The sequence below is a fragment of the Pholcus phalangioides genome, unplaced genomic scaffold, assembly GCF_987345545.1.
Source record: "Pholcus phalangioides strain wild (caught in Gottingen) unplaced genomic scaffold, Ppha-v1.0 ptg000001l_1, whole genome shotgun sequence".
Taxonomy (NCBI): domain Eukaryota; kingdom Metazoa; phylum Arthropoda; class Arachnida; order Araneae; family Pholcidae; genus Pholcus; species Pholcus phalangioides.
This window is the reverse complement of record NW_028301594.1, coordinates 20002095-20013170: the sequence shown is the minus strand read 5'-3', so window position 1 is coordinate 20013170 and position 11076 is coordinate 20002095.

Below are 11076 nucleotides of genomic sequence, written 5' to 3'. Positions count from 1 at the left end.
TAAGGGAGCCACGAGATCACTGAAGTAAAGAACCCCTCGACAGATACTTGACTATGAAGACAAGGAGACATATCCAGCCCCTTTAAAAGTTAAATTGCTGTACGGCGATAAGACCGGAGTGAGTGTGCAGAAAAGTAGTAGTAGTCTCTATAAAATTATTTTTATGAAGACGTGAATCTAAGGAGTGATGATGGGAGTGATCCCCCCCTTCAAGAGTCGAAAGCAAAAAATAATACGAGAAAATAATGGCTCTGTCCCGTAAAATACATACGCATGGTCACACTACTACGACGTTCTCCTCCACGTAAGTCACGCTCCTTGACCAATACGCCCGCTAGATATCGCGTATAGCTACCAGTTTCCAGATAATACCAATAGGCAGTGTTATCCAATGAAATGATTTCGAAGAGTAATTTCACTCCTCCAAAATTTTAAAGGGTAGTTTTGTAAAAAAGAAGGACATTTAAAAGGAATAAGTCTATTAAAATAATCACCTAAAATTTGAAGGAGTGTTTTCATCCCTTAACGAAATTTTTAGGAGTAAAATTGGAAATTTCGATGCGTGAATCACGCATCAAAATGCGTATTGGTGAACACTGAATTGATTGGTGAACATTATATTCGTGGATTGACAGTAGTAGTACGTATCACTCAGTGCTTGCTAAGGAAGGAAAAAAGAAGCTGTATGTCAACACGCCTCTTATGCCAACTAGCCCCGGTTCCCCCCCCCCCCAACATAATTTTGTAATAAAGTATGTATTTACACACTTCGTATTTGAACGCGTTCATATCGTTCATGTTCTAATCATTGGAACTTTTTATCCGACCGGCTCACCGGTTGAGAATTCCCCCCCCCCCTCCCGGACATGAGAATCCCTCCAATAAGTAATAAGCTGTTTTGTCAGAGCCTGTTTACGTTTTGTTATAATTCTGTTGTCCCGTAATAAAATACGTACAGAATAAACAAATTTAATGAAGGGATTTCATTTTTGCATCTCTCGTGACCATATAAGTGAATAAACCGCTTGAGTGAACTTTTTTTTTTTTTACAATCTCAGCGGTATTCACTTAGAGAGGTTCGATTCAAATATTTAATAAACAGCTCGATATCGCACAAACGTGAACTAAAATCGTTATAAATACGCCCATACGCAAAATACATGTATGCTCCTTAATACAATTTAAGAGCTCGTGGTTATTAAACGGGGGGGGGGGGCGGCGTCATTAAAAGAAACAGTGTTTTTCCAAGGAAACTCTGTCGGATGAAACAACATTGCCTAAGCCGATAAATTAGATTCGAAGCGGTAGCTTTTATTCTCCTATTATTTATTTATTTTTTTTAAACGACGATTTTTGTAGCGAAGTTAAGGGAAAATGTTTTCATAACTTAATTGGATTTCTATTTTGTTTCTTATTTCTTTTTACCTCCCCCCCTTCAAACGTTACTTGAATCTTAAACATCTGGCATACCCAAGTTAATACCCAAAGCAACGTAAATCCTAAGAAATAGAGGGCTGGTCAAAATCGTGCCTGAGCAAGAAAATAATCTTAAGCGCTTTTCCTCTCCTTCCATTTCCGTCCGCATCCTGAGAGAAGAGGAAATGGAAGATTTAATTCCTTTATTTTTACTCCCCCCCCCCTCTCAATATATAAACTGACGTCGTGTGAGGAATTAGAAAAATTACCAATAAAAATAATGTAATTTTGTTACAATTTGAAGATGAAATGCTCGTGTTAAATGCCATTCAGTTCCGTGCGAGATTCTATACGACGTGAATCGAAATTATGAAAATGAAATTTTTCAAATATTATTTTTAGAATTACATTAGACGCCGCTTATTGGAATCATGAATAATGTTATCATTCTGGTATTGCTGTCTATTTTTGCAAAAGTGATAACTATACCCGATAGGTGGATAATACTCAATGTGTTCTCGGAACGTTATTGTCATGTTATTAATATGAGCATTAATAAGTTACAGGAGGATGGATCAAGAACTGCCGCATACATTTTTTTTTACGTCATCGACGTTTCCGACACTCTGCTTCCTCGGGGTCATCCATCTTTCCTAGAGATGGCACAAAAACATTCTTCTGAAAAAATAATCGACTAATCCATAACATGGATATAGAAAGAAATAGATCACGTTCCGATATATTTGACGGAAGAGATACGAAGAGTGTATGTATCGCTTGTGTGATATCGATAGAGTCTTCCTTTAGGTTGATGTTGACAGCAGAACCTCGTTTATCCGGACATCTCTGGTAACGGACGTCCATATTTCTAAAAGATAATTTCTACCTGCTAAAATTATAGATGAAGTTTAATATTCTCCTACCGCTAAAAATGGAAGATGAAAAATGACTTCACACCACACATGCTCAATCCATGTCAAATGTGGCCCTCGGAGTCTTCCAATACGGCTCGTCACCTCAAACCTAATTTTATAAAAAATGAACGAAGCGGCACATAATTAAATCTCTTAAGGGATCCACGATGCAGATCCACATTACTTAAGCGGCTCGCGGCACAGTTCCAAATTACTCCGATCACTGCCGATCTCTCCATTAAAAATTCTCGCCGCAGATAGCAATAGGCCTACAACGATACAATTATTCAATCATTACACTCCACTCATAGTTAGAAAAATTGGTGGAAGATGGCAGCCATACACATAACAATCAGTAAACGGTAACAAACTTTACGTTAGGTTCATAACATGTATACACACATTCCAATATGTACCAATTCGTTAAAAATTCCTCAGATGAATGCGGACGAGGTGCATGTCTGGTTAGTAGTAGAGTAGTAGTTAAAAATTACTCAAGTGACCAACGGCACATTTACGGATAACTTAAGTGACCTGCAGTGCTGTTCTTGATTACAGAAGTCAGATCAATTTTTTTTCCAGATCACTTAAGTCACATGCGACACAGTTCCAGATCCCTCAGGCGTTTACAGATCGGCTGACCTGCGGCGCTGTCCCAAATCACTTAGTTGAGTGCCTCGTTACCTATTTTCAAACGAATGAATTGACCCTACTCCCCTAAAGGTTGAGCACCCTTGCTTTATAATATAAAAGGTAAGAAAAATTATCTCTCAAAAAGTATTTGAGTGATTTATCGAAAACATTGCGTGGTTGAAGCTGTGACAACATTGCTAATCATTAGGTGATCATATACCATGAAGAGAAAATGCAGGAAATCGAGATCCCCCAAGTACGGAAGCAATCCGACAAAAAAGTTGTCAAATATGTGAAAAAATAATGTCAATAATGGTTAAAAGTCTTAAATAACTGCTGATGGGTAGAAATTTAAGAGCTAATTTACTAAGAATTTTCAGCTAATTAATTAAGGAGCACCCTTAGACAAGAGGAGGACCTAGGAGGTACTGACATAGCCCCTACGGTGGCAATTACTACCATTTACCTTGGAAAAAGTGGTTGTGTCGGAATTTATTATGCCGCGATTTCATGCATGTAATGTGCCTGGGTGCTGCCACTGCTCCCCCATGAAAGCAGTATTTGGCAGTAAAATTTTCCCTAGAACATAGGCTTCCAACTAGTGTTCCGTGAAACCCTGGGGCTGCGTGACTACTTTTTATTGGGGTCTGGTACTATCAAACGCCACGGAACGTTTAACGTTCATCCTGGAAACCGGAGAGCTTTCAAGGGGGAAAAAAAACTTTCTTATTACTAACGCTCGCAAAGCTATTCTTTTTATTTTGAATTTTAACGAGATAGCGTCGTTTCAAAAAAAGTCCGGCCACTTGGATGACTCAACAACTTTGAAACAGTAAAATTACATTTTTTTTCACATCAAATTTTCGATCCAGAAGCTCCAAAACTTCATGAATGCCATTTTCCGTTTCATTAGGAAATTATAAGTTGCATAAAACTAACTTGGAAATTTTTTATCAACCTGAAGTGAGGATTCTTGGAATGCAGAATTTACGTGTACTTTACAGGGCACACGCAGGGTCACCTTAACACATGAGTCGTATCCGGTCACGGTACTGGGGACCTCAGTCGCATAGGGGCTCCCACGATAAAATCTGACTTATGACAATAAATATGCATATTAAGAGGTGGTGTGTAACCCTCTTTCATTTTGCTCTGGGACTATGATGCTGTTGAGACGCGCATTTGTGGAAACACTTTTTCTTGATAAATATTGAAAAATTTGTTTGAGCAGCCTCATTATCATCAAGTGTTCCGCGGAACAGCCTTATAACTATCAAGGGTTCAACGAGAAGTTTTAATGTAGGAAACTATGGTCTTTCTTCTCTTCTCTCTCTGCTTCCGGAGGGGGATCCAGGAAAAGCCCCTAATCGGGGGCCCTTGACAATTGTTTGAATTCCTTCTTGGATAAAATGAGGTATTTGCCCAAGTGGGCACCCGCTACTTATCATAACACCTGATCCCATTATCTCGCCCCTATGCACCCGAGAAGCTCCCTAGACCGTGTCTGGCGGGCTCATGCGTTAAGACAGCCCTGGGAAGTAATTTATTAAAGAATCAAGCACTCTCTTCCTTCTTCAATTCAAAAGCTAACACAATAAGTGAACATTATAGGCGCCGCGGAACATAGGGGCTGAGGCAACACCTTCTAGAGCAAGGTTTGAAAGGTATTGGGGCACTTGGGGCTGGGCTCCCTAGACTGAAATTTTTGGTAGGCCTCCCCCATAGCGAATTTATTGTTCAAAAAATAAAGAGTGATATTTGTGCCAGGCCCTCGTGTTAGAACTCTGCCAGCCCTACCCTTGTGGGGTCATGCTGCTCAGTTATAAACCATTGAGGATGCATGTTTGATTTTGTATTCAGGAGATAAAAACGGACAACTCAGATTACTACCCCCATGATGCAATATTAGCATCATGATTATTTCAGTTAAAGATCTCTTACGGGAGCTTTTTTTCTGGTGAAAGTTATAATTGTAGCTCTTGATTAGTGAATGTGCTTTCCGACAGGCTCACAGTGCTCAGTCCTCGTGCCAACGCATTGACTTCAGGGCACCATGGACGAGTAAGTGATGTTCAGGTGCTTCTATTTAGCTGAAATTCACAGTTTACCAATTTACATACTTTTTCATTGAAAATCAAGCTGACGGATCTCAAATAATCAAGAGACCATCCGAAGCACCGTGGTGGAGTCGTGCACACGTTTAAAAATGCACCGAGAGTTCTCGCTCATCATTGCATGAAGTGTTCAAAGATCAAGGGGGGAGACGACCTCTTGGAATAGTTCATTTGAATTCCTAGCTATGGCAGAAAATACTGCCAAACCTAAAAATTTCTTAAACACAAACGTCCAATTAAAAAAAAAGTAGAACAAATAGTTCTCGTTTCTAAAATTCTAATTTTTGAATCAAAAGCTGGTTCATGAATGCCATTTTTCCATCAGGAAATTATAAGTTGTAAAGACATAATTTCTTATGATTTTAAGAGAAAAGTTATGATTTTAAGAAAAAGATACAGTGAGAAAATAACCTTTTTGCATAGTGTAATTGTTGAATATCTCATGCTTTCTTTATTTGGCTATTTACTTTTAATACAAGATTCATTGAAAGACTGGTTATTCGGGGAGATGAAGATTACAAGGAAGAAAATTCATCACTGCCCCCACGGAACTCGAACCCCGGTCTCTCGCTTGCCGGACGAGTGCTCTACTATCTAAGCTATAGCTTTTACTGATGCATTCTTTTGTCATCATCAGCCAAAAATTAATCAATCAACACCAATTGATTTAAGGCTTACCATCTCACTGCTTCTTTTCTTTCAGTTACAGTTATGGTCTATCGCACATGGACTAATAAAATAATTATTCGTATTTGTCAATGGGTTATGCGATAAAATAAAGAAATATGCACGCCACTCGGAATAAAGACTCCGCGACATGGTTGGAAATTGATGTGACAGAGGATTATTCATAATTTCCACCACTTTGGGGCATCCACTCTTATAAAATATTTTCACCACTTGCGATAAATAATGCAGCTCGTACTTTCTTGTTCATATTGCATCTTATCGGTTCATAGTAATCATACATTAACAACAGTTGAAGCATGCTCGTTCATTTATATAAATCCCCATCTATAGGAATGGACTATTCATCAACATTCTCGATAGACCCGTGTAAGCGAAGTGCGATATAGAATATTTACTATTCTGTAGTTTAGTGCATGTGTTATTGCATGCTAAGAGAACGCGTTATATTGATATGACTGTACATTAAATGAAGTGTTGATGTCGGGAGTTGCCGGATCGCTTCTGAAAATGAGAAAATATGAAAGATGTATGCGAGTAACAATTTACGATTATTATTGAATTCAGACTGAATGTTTGAAGTAGTATGTAACAACAGAGAAACTAGCTTGCATTTGCTTCAAGAGTTTAGGAAACTATAGAAAATAATAATAAGAACAGGGCTGATTTCCCTTTTAGGCATTTTTCGGGCCGGTGTGATAGACGATTACAACATCTGTGTAGTGTAGAGGCTCTACAATATCTGTATGTGTGAGTTTGTCAATTTGAGCGGAGATACGTGAGTGGGGGAAGAGGATTGCTCTCACCCAGTGCAATGATAGTATGTATATGCATATGTATAGGGTAGCCAGATGCCCCAGTTTTTTCCGCTATTAATTTCACTGTCTCGGAAAAGGCTTTCGGGACGCCTGATTTGTATTGATATGTCCTTGCTGGATTGAATGTCAAAGAAACGAATTATTTTAAATATATTATCTTTTTCCAGACAGAACTATTTAATTCTTAAATTTCAACCTATATGCGCGCTTTCTTTTATATTGAGAACAGTCTTGTGCGGGTAGCATCGGTGCTGTCTCACGGTATATATAGTGTTACAAAAAAAAAAAATTGAACAGTTCTCAAGTGCTCCGTCAACTTCTAATGTATGTACAGCTCACTAAATGGTGTTATAAGTTTCAATGCACTGAACACATGTTATTCTACATGGATTGGGGGAATCAATATTTTTACGTCACCCCATTTCCAAAACAACGTTTAGCTATGTTGAATATTTTGACCAAAATTTATTATTTAAAAGTTGTATTTGCTTTATTCACAGTTATGCTTTCAAATATTATTTCACATTTCAAAGCGGGCCGTGATCCGGTTAGGGAAAGGAGGCTTAGGCGGGAGGGTATAGGTGAAAATTCATCCCTCATTCGTTTCGCTAAACGTATCCTGGATGATCCCCCCCCCCTCCGATCGTGAGCCTGTATCCACTTATACAATGCAATCAATGTATTTTAGTACGATTTTATGGCACAGTGTAGTTGCACCCTTCACATATATGTCACGTCCTGCTCCAATAAAGATGAAAACCTTTGAGACAATAAGACGAAGGACATGCACCCCTCCTCCAGTGAGATGATGGCCCCTGACTCCCTCACAATGTAATATTCAGCACATAATGTAAAACAATTATGTTAATCGTTATCTCATCCAAGCATACGGACCTCCTGATTAAGAATCATATTGCCATAAAGCGAATGTTTTTAAAAAAAATTAAAACTCTGGTAAAGTGACGCAGTTTGGTCACCTGAACTTGATTTAAAACCTTGGGCGTAAGTGATTTGTCCGTTCATTAAGCCCAATAAAGCTTAAAACGCTTGCTCACTATAGCATAATTTTGAACCCACAGTAAACCAAATAATAGAGGAATACCATTGGAAAAAAAAAAAGAATTCCAATGAAGAAAAATTAATGAAAACACAAAATATTCCATTTATATAATACATTATATTACAGAAATATACAGTTACAAAACTCAGTTTGGCATTGTGTCTGTGTGAGGAACACTCTGTAAATTTCTTTTTGGATCAGCTTTGTACAAGTTCTCCGGAAAATTACATTTATTATCAACTGACGCATAGCAGCAATAATATTCATTTGTTTATTTTTTGTACAGACTTAGTACATGAATACTGTCTGATCGAGATCTGGCTTACTGAAATCATATATATAAAACTCGGGCCATAATCACCTGAAAATTAATATGCTTAAGGTTAATTTTGATTATAACATATTCTAAATCCACGTACGTCCAAAGTTCAAAGTTTAAGCACTTTGCAGTGGCCGTAACATTCTTTCACATTTTCTCATGTAATTATAGATATTATATTTGATTTTATATGAAATGATAAATATTCAATCAGTGAATAATTATGGATAATACTCGTGCTTTTCCATTGAAATCCATCAATTGAAGAAGCAGAGTGACATAATCAAATGCTGGCGATGGGACCTGGTTATAGAGCCTCAAATTAAACGGCGCAGGGTCCATTAACTCATTAAAAATTTTCATTGATCTCTCTCATTCTTATATTTATTATTTTATTTTGGCTTCAATATATTTCATTTTTTTAATGCACGTTTCCATTCAGTGTTTTATCACGAAAAGACATTTTTCACGTCGGAAAGGCTTCCCATAAATGCCAAGCACCCGTGCTCGTTAACACTAGAACGACGGAAGCGGTAATTTTGACCGCAATAAAAAAAAAGTTCGACATAAATAATTTTTCCTAACTGAAACTTTCTCGAAATTGTGTGTATTCAATTTCTCTGTCATATTTTTATGATTAACCTTCTTCCACTCACCATTTTTTTGAAGTGAAACTACTTTTAGGTGGGGTATGGAGTTTTCAGATCCACGTCAGAAAAAGTGAAACGGAGGAACGGAAATGACGTAACCTTTCCTTTCTCTCAATGGCAAAAGTGAAACGGAAGAACGGAATTGACGTAAACTTTCCTTTCCTTTAAAAACGTTGCCCGAACCATTTTGCGGTTTGTGTCGGACATAGACAGTTTATTACCTTTCCCTCCACATCCCGTGATTCCACTGGACTCGTAGAACCATTTAGAGATGGTAGGATGGGCGATGTACACAGTTTGGAAGAAAAGAAAATTGGGTTTAGGGTGGAGTGGGAAGGAGTGTGTGTTCCCACGCTTCGATATCTTGCGACCAATAAAATATAGATGCGAGGCGAGGTGAATCTAGTCTCATGTCAAATCAGACTTAGCCTAGACGTTTCACTTCATCTCACGAGATTTTCACGTAGATTTTTTTATTTATTTTACAACAAAATGGCTTGTTGTACGGCAAACACTAATCTTGTGTTTTGGTACCTCCATAAGGATTCTGATTATAATTCTTTCAGCTGATGTGATTTGTTGCTTCATCTTCTGTAGAAAGTCCACTGGCAAGGTTACCGTCCATAAATTTGCGAAGATATCGCATGTCTAGGCCGTGAAATTCTAAACAATAAAAAATCCGTACGTAAAAACAGATTTTCGATGTCGATCGTAATGTTCACTGAATAAATTTTTCGAAAAAATCGGCGCCACTCATTAGTAGAGCAATAAAATTTCATAATTTCTGGCAGAAATTTCTTTTTTCCCCCTTGATTTCAATTTTCCGCTATGTTATTGAAGTTCCGTATTAATGCAAATAAATTTTGGTTTGTGTTTCTTCAAATGTGAGATCTGATTTATAATTTCAAAATCAGTAGCAAACAAGAATTTCCACGCATTTTTTCTCTCTCGTCCCCCCCCCCCCAGCCCTCAGATTTTTTTAAACCGTGTACTGAATGAATGAGAAACATGTCGTCTTCTAACATGTCAATAACTTGAAAACGTGGCAATTTTTGTATAAATTAAAACCAGGCAAAGTTTCTCATTTTTGTGATAATATCAATAACTGTCGATCATTTTTGATGCCCTCATCACTTAAACCGGTGATTTTCAGAAAAAAAGGGTATTAACTCGGAAGTGAGGGTATATACATTATTTCCTCGCTCAGTCGAAAACGTGATGTGATATATATATATAATTTCATGGCTCCACACTGCAGTAGGCAACTTTTCCTAGGCTAGGATCTTTGTTGGGCTCCAGCACTCCCTATATAGTGAATTTATAGTGTCAAGAAACACTAATGAACAAAAAATGATAAAGATCGTCCCGAACCTCTGGCTGGATCCCCGTCAGCTCCACCCTTCTAGGGGCTCATGGGTGAAACCATGAAAAATGAAGATGACAATCTTCGTGCAACATTACTCCAGGGAATGCAATGTCATAAAAAGCGTAAAGATACATAAAAACGCTAAATGAATCAAATAACGTTCGACGACGAGATTCTCCAAAATTGTACCTTTGAACGGTACAAAATGGGTACCGGACAAAAGAAATCACTATGGGGTGGAACATCTGTTCTTCCACTATTTATTCATTATGTTCGCATGAGAGAAATTTTTATTTCAGGAAGTTTTGTAACCATATCAGTGTAATATTTTCATAGCGGTTCTTTTGACAGCTATAGTCGTTTTGGGTAGAACTTCATTTCATCTCTAAACTAAGAAACAACGGAAGTTTATATTCTAGGAGTTAAAATGCATTAACAAAATGAGAGAAAAGTCATGAAATTCCAATAACCTGAGATCAACCGTTTAGGTGTAATCGGGTGTCAAAATGATCACCTCCGTCATTCTAGTGTATAATCTCGGTGTTACAGAAATCATACCGTAAATATTAGGGAAAAATAATTTCTTTGCATTTACTACTTTCTTGATTCCATGCGATCGGTGTTTCGCCATTCATTAATGTTTATTTCTCAATATGTCAAACTGCAAACATGTAAAACAAGATTTATAACACAAATACATGATATCATATCAATTTGATTACTGCTGTAAATAACCTTCAGAGGAGATGCGATTCTGCGCTTTCTATCGCATTGGTACAATTATTCAGAATATACAAATATCCACTGCCACACTCATCGATGAATCAAGATAAACATTTTGGCAATAAATCCCAAAACACTTAAATTGCATTTCTTCTTTTGACATTGAATGCATAGTAAAGTTTACCAAATTTTTTCACGTTTTATAAACGCGCGTAATTCGGCATTTCTAAGTCGTGTCAATCCAATAACTCAATAATTTAATCTCAGGGTGTCCCATAAATTCGAGTCTAAATATCCATCTAAATTTGAGCAATATGTATATTTGAACGCGGTTTGTGAAACAGTTATTCGCATGAAGGGGGATATTTTTTTTGGA